The 14,400-nt window shown below is 47.8% G+C and overlaps 1 pseudogene; it reads right to left on the bottom strand.

Annotated features, from left to right (window-relative positions):
- Positions 1-11,068: 11,068 nt before the first annotated feature.
- LOC147957868 (anthocyanidin 5,3-O-glucosyltransferase pseudogene) lies at positions 11,069-12,520 on the bottom strand (annotated as a pseudogene).
- Positions 12,521-14,400: the final 1,880 nt, after the last annotated feature.

The following is a 14,400-nucleotide window of genomic DNA, read 5'->3' as shown; positions in this document are numbered from 1 at the left end:
CGTGGGTCGCCTCCCCCGCCTCCTCCCTCCCACACTCACGCCTCCCCCGCGCCCAGCTCCTCTTGCCCCACCTCTCTCTCTCCCTCCCGCCCCACCTCTCTCTCCCTCCAAACCCTAACCCGTGCCCGCCTCCCTACCTGCCACCGGCCGTCGCTGCCACCATCGCCGCTCGCCCAGGCAACCATCCACGACCTCACGCTGCCCCCTCCCGTCATCCGACCGCTAGGCACCAGGGAAGGGAAGAGAAGAGAAGAGGGAGAGCGAGCAGGTCAGGCGGCGGCGAAGGCGCTCGCAGATCCTCCGGCGCCGTCGTCCGACCTTGGCCTCCGAGAGCTTCTTCTCGGCGGCATGATGGTACGGGCTGCCTGCTCCATGCCCACGCCATGGCATACTCGGGACGCCGCCTTCCCCTGCTCCAACCCTAACCCTGGAGTTGTGCTGCTGGTCAAGGTACGTCAATTTTGATTTGCTATTGGCCCCTCCCCTCCCCTCACGCTGTTGCTTTGTTCACGCAGGTGATGCATACTGTTGGGTGAGCTTCAATCTACCTTGGTGAGCTTCTCCACACTACTGGGTGAGCTTCTTCTCCTCTAATCTTGTTTGCTGCAATCTACCTTGAGGAGAGGGATTAGGGATTTTTGTTTTCTTCTTGTGGAGGAGATTCTTCGTTTAGCTAGGTTCCAAAGAAGAGATTTTTCTTTGCCTCTCTCTCTTTTTGTTTGTACCTTGCTGCCAAGGAGAGCTTTGGATATAGCTAATTATTTACAAAGGGGAAAACTTTGTTTTTGCCACTCTATTTTTGCACACTTTGCTTATGCCACTCTAGAATTTGACATTTCACTTTTGCCACTCTTAGCTTTTGACAATATATCACTTTTGCCATTCCGTGGCAAAAGCAAAAGTTTTAGAGTGGCAATTGCAATACATTGTCAAAAGCTAAGAGTGGCAAAAGTGAAATGAAAAGTTATCATGTTTGCCATGGAATGTCATTTGCAATGTATTGTCAAAAGCAAAGAGTGGCAAATGTGAGATGTCAAATTCTAGAGTGGCATAAGAAAAATTGGTAAAAGCTAGAGTGGCAAAAACAAAGTTTTCCCTTTACAAAGTACATGTGTTGTTGCCTTGCTTGGTTTGTTGGCCATATTCTGACCTATTTCCATGTATGCATAGAGGTTCTAGGTAGGATATATCTGTATGTATGTGTGTGTGTGTGTGTTATGTTTGCTTTTGTTTGAAGGTATACTGATTTTGCCCCAAAATAAGCCATGGATATTGCAATTTGTTTGATTCCCACTCGTGTTACTCTTAACCATGGCTTTTTTTTCTGATTTTGCCCCACTTGTGTTACTGTTAAGCATGGTTTCTTTTCTGATTTTGCCCCAAGAAGAGCTCTAGGGCATGTTGATAAGATATATTGCTGAATCCTCAAATAGGTCGTGGAGAACGTTACTTTTTACTCAAATATGGATGTTGTTGACATGGGAGTACTTGGGTGGCATCAATTTGGTGCTTCCCATGTCCATGTGCAGAGAAAAAGAGAGGAAGGGGATAGATGAGCAGGGAGCAGAAGGACCAGAAGAAGAAGGACAAGCGAGGTGGGGCGATATGCATGTCCATGGAGGTATGTCACCCTCTCCTCCTCTCTTCTGTTTACTTGTACTGCAATCCTTAATCCCATTTGATTCGATTTGTTAAGTTGTGTTACTTGCTATCTCCAAAGAAAAACTAGAAACACGAAGAAACTTGTATTGAAAGTAGTTGAACTTCCAGATTGTACACGTTTTTTTGTAGATTAGGTACTAAAATTTAACAAATATTGGCCATACATGTACGTAGTTGAAAGTAGTACTTGAGTTGGATAGGTTTCTTAGTTACACGGTTCCCATTAAGTACAGCAAAATGGATCCTGAATTTTAGTGTTGATACATGAACATTGTTTTCCTGCTATTCTACTATGGAACTATGTGTCAGTTTTTTCCAATCTTTTTCTTATTGAATTTTATATTGCAATTCTTTCCTATTGTTATTTCTGTGACACATATAGAGCATCGTGCTACATTTATAATTTTCATCTGGGATATTATCATGTGAGAACCTTTGATGCATGTTGAAACCACAGTGAAAAGTCAAGCTGCATTGTTTAATAAATGATTGACCGATATATTAAGTTCAGTTGGTCAAATTTACATTTAACTATAGATTCAAGAATGTCTTTGCGAACTAAAAACAGAACAACTATGTTGATTAAAAAATTATCCAAAAACATGTCCGAAGATCCCACAACCGCCTACTAATAACCCAGGTTAATTAGTTGATCTACATGTCTGCTTCATTTGTTAATTCTCTTGATCATCAAGTGATATGATTTTCCGTTGTCTCGTTCAGCTACGCTTCAGTTGCAATTTTTTGTTAGCAACATGTACCAGATTTGAGTTATTTTCATTTCAATATTGTTTTTGTTTTCAGACATTCTGGATCATATTAAGACACTTGGTAGAGATGCTCTAGATTTATTCATTTGAGTTCCACTGATTTCTCTCTATGCTTTCAAATTCACCAGTGTGTTTGTTAGTGTCATCTCCAGTTACCATTGGTGCCTATGATTTGGATTATTAACTGTTTGATTCCTTTAGGTGATGGGGCAGCCGCCAACTTGGGCCTGCTGAAGAATGGTGGGGCGGTGCAAGGCGCAATTCCAACGCGGTTCCTTGCTCGTTGGACGGCGTTCAAGCGCAACCCGGGTGCCCGCTGAGTACCGCCTCAGCTACAATCTCCCGACACATCAGCACGACACCCCGACCCCGACCCCCAACCCCCGACACCCGATCGACACCCCGACACCTCGGCACGACACCCCGACCCCCGACCCCCGACACCCTGACACCACACCCAGACCCTGACCCCCGACCAACCGACACCCTGACACCACACCCCGACCCCAACCCCGACCCCGACACCCTCACATCCCGACCCCGACACGACACCCCGGCACGACACCCCGACCCCGACACCCTGACACCACACCCCGACTCCGACCACCGACACCTCGACACCTGACACCCCGACCACCGACACTCCGACACCTGACACCCCGACCACCGACACCCCGACACCTGACACCCTGACACCTGACACCCCGACCACCGACACCCTCACACCCCAACCACCGACCCCTGACACCCTGACACCACACCCCGACCCTGACACCCTGACACCCCGACCCCGACACCACGACACCCTGACACCACACCCCGACCCCATATATATTTGTGTTGATCGGGTGTATTTTTATTATGGTCAGGATTATGATAACTTAAATTATATACATATTACTATGTTCATGTTAGGTATCCAAATCTTTTTATGTTGTACTAATTTCATTTACTTTTTGTCATTGCAGGTGTTGACAAGATGGTGGGCAAGGGTCCAGAGCGCCCCGATCCTCCTGCGAGCGCTACTGGGAGGGGTGGTGCCATTATTCCAGCCCAGCCCCTCCGGAGAGTGCTGCTAGACAGTATGCAGACAACTGCGGCGGGCGCTTCTTCTTCGGCTGGGAGAGGTAGGGGGAGGACGAAGAAACCTGCTAGAGGTGGACGTGGCAGCGGTAGAGGTAGCAAGGCTATTACACCTTCCTCGCCGCTACCCTCAGCTGATTCACCCGACCACAGGAGTGCTCCGTCTGAGGTGGACCCGTCTCGGACTCCGGTCCATGAGCCTCTGGTCCCTGATCCTTTCCCCCACCAGACTCGGGTCGCCGATCCTTCGCCCCACGTGAGTCCGGTCCCAGAGTCTTTGTCTCAGAAGACTCCGGTCACGGGGTCTTTGTCCCAGAAGACTTCGGTCGCGGGGTCTTCGGGCCACGAGACTCCGGAGGCTAGTGGCCCGGAGGATGGTAGCGAGGACACCTTTTCAGATGATAGCTACAGCGACGACGAGCTGTTTGAGAAGGGCAAGAAGGTCTACAAGCGTGGCTGTACAAAGCTCCTGCCCGTGCCGACGACCCCCGACCAGAGGTGGTTGATTGCGCCTAAAGGGTTGAAGTAAGTGCATTTACTATTTTTTAACCTTTTGCCTTCATGTTCCTTCAAATTAATATCTAATGCGTTGGCCTTGTCATACTACAGGGGTTGGGTATGCCCCCGTGGTGCCCGTAGGCCCAACCAGGTCCTTGGTGTGCTTTGCCGGCAACACTTCCCTGGGTGGGTCACGTTGCCCGGTGAGGGTCAGGTTCCACAGCTAGCACTGACCTGGGAGCTGTACTCGGTTGCCCCGGCCCTGCCGGAGGAGAGGGTCGATGGTGTCTTGTGCGAGATGGTGGCCGACATTGTGTTCCGTCAGTTTTGGGTAATTTCTCCTTTACGAAATTAAAAATCAACACTACCTAGTGATTGTACTAATCAATGTTGTCTTGTTTGATTACAGACCTTCTACAGGGTTTCAGAGGGTGAGCAGGAGGCCACGTGTATGGTTGTCGAAAATGATTGCAAGCGCCTACTTCAGAACTTAAGGCACGAGGCTCGGGTGCAGGCCGTTCGAGACTACTACGCCTCGAAGGGTATTACGAGGGGCAAGCAGAAGTGTCGCTGCAAGTTTCTGAGTAAGGAGAAGTACATGCAGGTAATTACCTATTCTTAAGGCCTTGAACTTAGTTTTCTTGATTTGATTCGTAGGCGTAGCGCTGAAATTTCTCTTGACTCACTTAGGTACCCCCGAGATGGTGTGTGGATAAGATGGACTGTTGGGAGGCGTTGGTGGATGCGTGGTGCTCTCCCCAAATGGAAAGTCGAACACCAAAGGGCCAAGGATAAGCGCGACCAAATGGAAGGTGTGCCACACCATCAAGGCAGCTCCAACCTGTTTGAGTACGGGGATAACTGGGTATGTGGTTTGCTACATGATTCATGCAATTCATTCTTCATGCTAGCATTTATCCCTTCCAAAATGACTTAATATGCTATAGTTAGCTCTAAAATGACATAATAACCTTGGATAGCTCAATAATGACATAATTAGCATACTTTGGTAAAAAAAAATGGCATAATAATCTTGGTTACCTCGGAAATGACCTAAAATTAGCTTATTTTCCTCAAAATGACATAATAACCTTTCTTAGCTCCAAAGTGACCTATTTACATAGCAATATCATTCTTCATGCTAGCTTGAGCCCTTAACTAATATTTTGTTCCTCTCTCTCAGGCGCACCACCATAAGAAGCCTGTGCCAGGTCTGTTCGGCCTCTATGGCATGGCCCATATGGCCCCGTACAAGAAGGCCAAGCCATTCACAGAGGCTGACCTAGATGATCCAGAGAGCTTCACCAACAAGACCTCCCACCACAAGCTTGTGAAGTACATACACGAGGGGAAGGCGAGGAAAGGGGAGGACTTTAACCCGAGCCATGATCCTTTTGATATAGAGCTGGTGATGATATTTGGTGGCGGGAGGTCCCATGGCTCTCTAGACATTGGTGATGGACTAATACGTTCTCCTAAGACTCTCCCGCAGATCAAGAAGCGCCTGAGTGGCTCTGACCCTGAGATAACGCCTCGTGCACGGCCTGCGGAGATCGCCATGGCGGTTAGTTATACAGACTCCCTCACCTTTCCTCCATTACATTGTGTGTGCGTCCGTCGATGATTACAATGCTAACGAGGAGTGGTGTGTTGCAGGCTATTGTTGAGAAAGAGAGATTGAAGACGAAGGAGCTTGCGGCGGAGGCAAAAAGCGAGGCACAAAGGGAGGCGGCGGAGAGGGAGAGGGAGATGGAGGAGAGGACGGATAAGCTGTTGGAGGAGGAGAGGAACCGGAACGACAGCGCTAACCGGGCCCTATACGAGCTCATTGTGGTACGTTTCTCGTTCATATTAGCCCAATCATGCACGTAATGTTCGCATTACTATCTAATATGACTGGCTCGTGAGAGCCAAATGTGCAGACCATGTGCGAGAAAAACGGCCAGGCCCCTCCGCCGATGCCCCAGATTGCTCCGGCGACCACGGTGAGTTTGATTTGAATGGTCGTTGCTTACTACTATTCACATTTCAGTTTGCGAACTTGCTAATGAGACATTATTGGAAATGATCTTTGGTGCAGCATGGCTCCCGACAAGCATCGACCACTCCTTCTGCCAATGCCGGAACCCCGAACGGTCCTTGACCTCCGCCTGGCACTGGCGCAGCCCCGACCATTCCTACAGCTCCGTGATAACGGTATTTTTCTTCTTATTTATCGTGTTTAGTCCATTTATGACATAATTTAGCCTATTTAGTCCACAAATGACATAATAAGATGAAGAAAATTAGGGAAGAGGAAGGAAAGAAGGAATAGTCTCCTTCTTCTTCTTCTTCTTCTTCTTCTTCTCCAAAATGAAGTTAGCTCTAAGTTATATCAAAAATGGCATAATATGCTTAGTTAGGTCAAAAATGGCATAATTAGCTAGGTAAGCTCGAAAATGGCATTTTCTTCTTATTTATCCTATTTAGTCCATTTATGACATAATTTAGCCTATTTAGTCCACAAATGACATAATAAGATGAAGAAAATCAAGGAAGAGGGAGAAAAGAAGGAATAGGAAGAAAAGAAGAAGAAGAAGAAGAAGAAGAAGAACTTCTTCTTCTCCTTCTCCAAAATGAAGTAAGCTCTAAGTTATATCTCATAATATGCTTAGTTATCAAAAATGGCATAATATGCTTAGTTCACTCAAAAATGGCACAATTAGCTAGGTTACCTCCATTTTACCTAAGTATGCTTACTTCTTCATTTTCTTCTTCTTCTTATGATTCTAGTCTTCTTCTTCTAACTTTCTTGATTCTAGGCTTCGTCGGTCGTCCGGAGCCTGGGGACTTCAAGCAGTTCTTCTTCTTGTCCCGTGAACTTGGTGTCCTCACCGTCTTGTCCGTTGAATGTAGTTGGTCCGTGACCTTCCTCCAAGCACCTGACCACACATAGGGTTTCGTCTTGAGGTAGTAGCCAATTCTCATGCATGGTAAGTGGTAGTTCGGAGAGGAGTGAGTTCACCTTAGTTTCGAGAGCTCTTGCATGTGCTCGTGTCATTGGTCCGCTAGTCACATGGTGAGACGATGGTAGGTCCATGGGGATGACCTTGGGATGCTCCGCATCACTAAAGATATTGCTTGATGCTCTGTTGGTTTATGAGAATATCTTGTGTGAGATTGGGCACGATGGAAACGTGGGTGATTATGGTTTTTGCTGGGTTTGTGAGAGTCTGGTGTGAGATTAGGGCTGATGGTATTCCGAGTTATTACATTTTGGCAACCTGAGTTGGTTGTCCGATTCGTGATGCAATCAAATGAAGAATAATGGAAATTGATATAGTGGTGAGCTCCCTAATTTTGTTGTAGGTGAAGCAAGTCTTATTGGTTGATTGCCTGGTATAAGCAAGTCTGCATCTATCGATTAGAATGAATGACGTTTACTTGAGTCCATAACATGTGAAAATATTTGCAGTTGTCACCAAAGCTAAATCCAACTTGTTTCTGTTGATGCATGAGGATATACGATGGAAAAAACAAAGTAAACAATATCAGGGAAAAATACGGTGTGATCTGATCAAGCTAATATGAAGAAAGCATGTATAGATAGAAATATGAAGAAATCAGGTATAGATAGAAAAGCATGGGAGTATCCAAATAATCTCTCAAGAGAGGGTGCATTGCAAGAGAAATCTTCCCTCTTTGAATCATTAACATTGTCATCAAAGATGTCTTCTAACAGTCCATCTTAAAAAGCATTTGTCTAGCTGGCTGTGTTGTCATATGTGTCAGATTCATCACTTCAGTTGATTCGTCCATGCATGATATTGTTTTTGCACGAGAAATTTTGATTCAGCTAAGCAGATTTATTTAGTAATCTGTATGAACATGTTTCAGTTTTCTCTCATTTCTAGACAAGTGTACATATATTATGACGTTGAATAACGTTTTAGCTGATATAATCTAAGCCCATAATTGTCATCCTTGTGGCACCTCTGGTTTTCTTTTGTAAGCAACATTGTGGACGTATTTTTTTGCTTGCACTTGCCTTGATATGTGAAACTCACAGATGTTCCTTAATTTATTTCTGATTTCATACTTAAAATACTCTAATTTATTTTTTGTTTCATATACTGATTCATATTGAATGTCCCATGTAAATGGAACCAAACATGGGGCGCAAAACCTTCATTTTTCACCTGATTATTTTTCCGTTATTTTCCATTATATTGGTTAGTTATGCGGATTTAGTCAAAATTGACAGAACTTCAATTATTCTGTCAGAAAAATAGAGGAGTGCGGCAACGCGCATCATCATGATCTAGTAATGTCGTTATTACTTGGGCACCTCTTATTACTAGAACTAAATTCTTTTACGAAGTAAATTACAAACTTAGGACTATATTTTATATACCGTTTTACTAGATTTTGTATATAGCGTTACTAGGGGTGTAGAATAAGCTATTCTACACTCAAGCTATCCGCAGAGGCTGAGTTCGCGCAGAGACGAAGAATGTCCTGCCTCAGTACCTTGAGGAGGCGGTCCGGGGTGTTCTGGAGATGGAGTTTTCTGACCAGCGCTAGTACAACATCATCCCCCTAGTGGGACGACGCCATCCTCGTCCAATTCTGGTTCACAAACTTAGTGAACAAGGTCCACGGTCACGTGTGGGGGTGTAGTGGCGACTCCTTCTACTCCGTCCCATTCGACGTCGCGGATAACATGCATCTGGCATCGAAGAGATGGACTGTCTTCTCGGTGTAGTTCGGTTGAGAAGTCTGGTATGTGTGCGACTCTGGAATAGCCAGTGCTCCCCAAGTGGCAGTAGCTGCGTCCGGAGGCCCTGCATTTTATTCATGCACAAATTATTCGACAAACATTTTTTATCATGGTATTGACATGACCCAGGAACCATTAACAACTAAATAATTTATACTGAACACGAAGCTTTGGCAGACGACAAGTTATTTTTTCAAGCTACATGGCAAGTTCTTGTGTTTTACAGATGACAGCTTCACTCATGCATAAACGCACCTTCAAGATTTCCAACCACAGTTAGACCATCATGGATTTTTCAGTACGCAATTCCTCTTTCATTTTAAAGATAGACCATACTCTGCCATGTTCTACCATGTGTTCAAACTCCACAATCGCATACTACAACTGCCACCTCAACGGCAATACGGATGATAACTTATTTTTGCGAGTGCAATATGACAACTATTGTGCTTTTCTTTGTAATACTACACACACTTTGCATTTTTTCTTTTGACCTCCCCTGTTTTTGCTTTCTTCATTGGCCATTTTTCCATTTTTATTGATCTAAATGCATACGTACTTTGTAGAAACATATGGTATTTACGGTTTTACACTTACTGGCATTCGATGTACTTGCGGTTGCACCTAGTGTTAGCTGGTTGACTAATCCCGATCCTGTAAATGAGCCCTGTATGTGCAGCTGTTTCCTTGGGTGTGATAGTTTGCTAGGCTCTCCCTGATCATTCGTCCATCCATATCTGGCATGTGTGCTCCCACCCAATGCCCCTGATTTTTACATTTATCCATATTAAGCACTTTTCATTTTTTTACAATCATGTTGCCCTTATTTTCTCATATTTTCTCTATTCACAAAGAACATTGTACCTGCGTCCAAGTACTGCCGTAGTAGTGGCAACAAAGGGCCAGTTGAGTTTAGCTCGTCATAACCATGCACATCCCATGACGGCGCTTGTAAAGAACTGTAGAACCATGGATTCCCACCATTTCTCGAATCCATTCCTTGTCCTTCTTTTTCGATCTGCACAACCAGAGCAAGTACAATCAAACTTGAACGTACTTGACTCTAACACGTATTAACTGTACCGTGCACTCACGTGCCAACAAACCATACAATGCACATGACAACAAACTACAGCATGCAGATGGCAACAACTATGTCATGTAGATGGCAAAAACCATACCATTCACATGGCAACAATTATGCAATGCTGATGGGCAACACCTACATCATGCACACAGTGCGATCAACTACATCGTACACATAATGGCAACAATTAGAGCATGCACATGGCAACACCCACATGATGCACATGGCAAAAACCATATCATGCACATGGCAACAATTGGGGTGACCACCTACATCGCAACACTATCATAACCTCAGGGATGGCAACTGTTTTTGCTCTCCCAACCACATCCTAGTCTTAGTTCTACTGCCACTACCTACATGTGGCAAGATCAGTAGCACACACGGTAACATCTAGTTATTCCCAGATCTTGCCATGGAAATCCCTCCCCTACACATCAGTGGTTCATGGGAAGGGTAGGAGATGGGGGGGGGGGAGGGAGAGGGGGATGAAGGGGACAAGGGATTCATCTGGCCGGCGGCTCAATTTGGGCTACATGTCGCCCGATCTTGCCATGGAAATTTCATGGATATGAATGTCCGGCGACGGAGAGGGGGATGAAGGGGACCAGAGGGGGTGGAGGAGGAATTCACCTAGTCGGCGGCTCAATTTAGCCTACAGATCGCCAGATCTTGCCATGGCAACTTCAGGGAGAGCCACGCCGGCGACGGAGAGAGGAAGGAACTGTGAGGGGATCGGGAGGGATGGAGGAGGGTGATGACTTCAGGTGGCGACGCGCCGTGGTCAGGGTCGCACGCTGACCAGGTGGCACGCTGATTGGGTCGTTTGGGGGATAAGCGATCCTGTCCGAATTGTTTTGTTCGGCTCGATCCACTACCAGTCCTAATGGGTCGTTCGGCGCGGACACCCTAAATCCCGAACGAACACGCATTATCGGCGTCCTAGTCATAATATTTGCACCAAAATTTCCAAGGCTACTTGTCATAGCATGACGCACATCCATAGAAAAAGAAACCAACTTCCTTCACAAACTTTTGATATGAAAAAATGTGAATATTGCCATCAGAAGAACTGAATGCATGGGTCATGATTCCAAACAGCTACCCTGCTGCCTATATCTAATCTCAGGTGTCCTGTTCTTGCATGCCGTGAGCTTTCAAGATTTGCACCTGCCCTGTTCTTGCAAGGACATTAATTTACCTGGTGATCTATCTCCCTTGTGAAGGTGAAGCCATCCAGCTCTCCACCAGTTGTGTCAAGGTCACGACCGACTCCCCACCCAGGAGCAGCGCCTCCTTGCCCAGCCGCATGGCCGCCAAGGTCCGCTCTCGGAGCACTCTGCCGGCACTCTGCCGCCCTTAGACTCCATCATCCACCTCACCTTGGACTCCACTTCGTCGGTCTGGACCACCTCCTTGTCATACCCTTCCACCGCCACGGCCAAACCCAACTCTTTCTCCAGGAACACTCTGTTAACCCGTTGCTCCGCGTAGAGCGGCCAGGCCAGCATGGGCACGCCGGCCATGAGTGTCTCTAGCACGGAGTTCCACCCGCAGTGCGTCACGAAGGCACCCACCGCGTCGTGTGCCAGCACGTCACGCTGCGGCGCCCACGACTTGACGACGAGACCCGTGCCCTTGGTCCGCTCCAAGAAGCCCTCTGGGAGGAGAGCGTCGAGGTCCGGGTCCAGCAGCTTGTCCAGCTTCTTCGCCGGGCCGTCGATGTCCCTGGGCGGGCTCCGCACAACCCACAAGAACCTTTTTCCACTCGCTTCCAGGCCTATGGCCAGCTCTCTGGTCTGATTTGCGCTGAACAGGCTGCGGCTGCCGAAGCAGAGGAACTCCACGCTGGCCTTGGGCTGTGTGTCTAGCCATGTCAGGCACTCTTGGTCGTGCTTCACGCCCACCTCCTCCGACTTGATCAGCGGCCTGATGCAGTAGACATGAGGCGTCGGGAGGCCGGGAGGTGTGCAGAGCCCGACACTGATGGCGTCGACGGCGCGCGACTCAAGCGAGCGGAAGGTGTTGACGATAATGCCCTGGGAGCGGCAGAGGTAGGGGGACACCCCCAGGAAAGCTCTGTATGCCGCGTCGTCACGATCCATGAGCGGCTTTGAAGCAGTGCGTTGCCGGGAACGAGGGGATTCCCGGCACATGCACGAGCTCCTCGCCCATGTCTCGAAAGCTGGCGGCGCTCCGCGCGTGCAGCACCGGAAGGTACAAGAAAATGGCCAGAGTCTCGGCACATCATGTGAAGAAGCAGTAGGCAGGGATGCCGAGCTCCGTGGCGACATCCACGGCGACACTGCAGAAGAAGTCCACCACCAGGATGGCCGGGGAGGCGCCGTCCAGGAAGTCACGGAGCTGCGAACTGGAGGCGCGGGCGGCCTCGAAGGTCACCGCCTCAGGGTGGACGGAGTCTACGGGCGTGAGCTCGACCCGCGGGAGGCAGTGGAAGGAGATGGAGGGGTTGACCGCGGTGACGTCGACCAAGAAAGGCCCGGTAGCGCCCGTGTCGTACGACGGCTTGATGACGACAGATGGTGACGGCGAGGCCGTGAGCGGCCAAGATTTTGCCGAGCTCGGCCATGGAGACGAGGTGGCCCAGGCCGGGCGCCGGGATAGTACCACCTGCTTCCGGGTGGTTGCGGCGGCGTCCATCGATCACGTACGACGACGAGAGGCTTGTTCAGTCCCGGCCGGAGCAGTGTGGTGTCGGGTTTGCTTTGGTGTGTGGCGCGGATGGAGATGGCGAACGAGAGCCCCGACAATTTATAGATAAGCAAGAGCAACGCAACACAACCTATCGAAGTATCGATGGCCACTTGTTTCCCACTATCCCTAGGCTAGCCAGTACACCGGCCGGGCCACACCACGATGGGCAAGCTCACCAGCAAAGAAAGCGACGACACCATCTTTGGTAACAGAGAGCCTGATAATGACCGGTGTACTTGTACTAGGCATGCTATCGCCACTCCTTCGGTCAATACTTTTTTTTTTCACGAATACGCAAAGCTTGCGTATCATTTCATTGATAGAAGAAAAGCAGAAAAGTACATAGGCGTGGACATGGGACCCGGAGCAAAATGACACAGGACAGAAGAAAAGACCGCAGCTAAACCACCAAGCCAGACCCAAGTAGAGGGGCAAGCCGAACCGACCAAACATCAAACATCTCTAGATCCAACACCGGGGATGCCGCGAGCAGGCAAGATGGCACCTTCAAGAAGGTGAGCGATGTCGTGATGCCGCTGCCATCCGATCCAAAGAACCGGACCAAGGGTTTCCCCCGTTGCTCGAAGAGGGGCATGGATAGAGGTCATGACAGCGCCTCCAGGGAGGGAAACGACACCTGCTGGTGCCACCGCTGCCAGCATCGGCGAGCCGAGCAGGGATTTCGCCCTGGCCTAATTCCGAGCGATCCCATTGCCGCAAATCAGGGTCCGAAGATGAGGAAGTCGCTTGAGAGGGTGGGTGGAGTTGCACCTTCGGTCAATACTAAGGGTTAGTTCTTTTGGCAGCTTAGAAAATAAGCCGTTGCTATAATCCAGGGTATAGGTACATGAGCAGCGTGACCAGCAAGTTTTGCCATGCTGTAAGACCAGTGGCGGAGACAGGGGGACCAACAGGGGTCCTGGCCCCCCTAATGTCACTGGTTTAAGACTAATACTAGTGTAAACACATAATTTTTTGCTGTTAAAACCGAGTATTTTAATAGACTGGCCCTCCTCAACTAGGTTTAGCAACGTTTGGCCCTCCTCATTGGATTTTCCTGGCTCCGCCACTGTGTAAGACGTAGACCTCACCAAGCTGCAAGATTGAAGCTTGGCTTGCCCTGGCATCTAACTTGTACTAGCACATTCCTGTGGCAAGGAACCGTTAACCAAGCCGGCGACTGGTTGTGTGACCGGCGCAAGATCCAAGCCCTCGAGATATGTGATAGTAGTATTGCCCATCAAGTAAGTACTTCCTGGTTTTTAAAGGTCCTTTTTGTTTCCTTCATTGGTTGTCACATTACAATTTAGAGCTGCCTTGTGTTCTTAGTGTTTGTTCAGTTGAATGCGCAGCTTGAATGCATCTTGAGTTAACATCCATGTCTTGTTTGTATGGAGAATGTCGCTCTCCTGCATAGTCCGCCCTTTAATGTTCAAGTGGGATGAAAAATATGGGCCCTGGTGTGTTTGTTGATTGGAGTTATCTGATATCATTTTATTTTTGTATCTGCGTTGAAATAGGAACTGTTGTTCACTTCAAACATGCATGTACGTGTAACTACAATCAAACAAACTTCTCTAAGTCTAGCACTTGGATATTATCTCAAACCTAAACCTTCATTTGACAAATGCAAGTTTCTAATTAAATGCTGCACTATGAAATGTTTTATCGAAATACTGAATTTATATATTTGTAATGAATAATACTTCTCCACTATATATCAGGATACTTTCTGATTGTTTTGTGACAATCCTAGCCTAACAAGTCTGCCTTCGCTTAGAGGACCATCTAGGACCCGTTCTGGTGGCCTTTGGTTTATATATTTT

Source organism: Triticum urartu, chromosome 7A (assembly GCF_056163025.1).
Source record: "Triticum urartu cultivar PI428250 chromosome 7A, HENAU_Tu73, whole genome shotgun sequence".
In the NCBI taxonomy this organism is placed as follows: Eukaryota; Viridiplantae; Streptophyta; class Magnoliopsida; order Poales; family Poaceae; genus Triticum; species Triticum urartu.
This window is presented reverse-complemented; position numbering and strand designations above follow the sequence as displayed.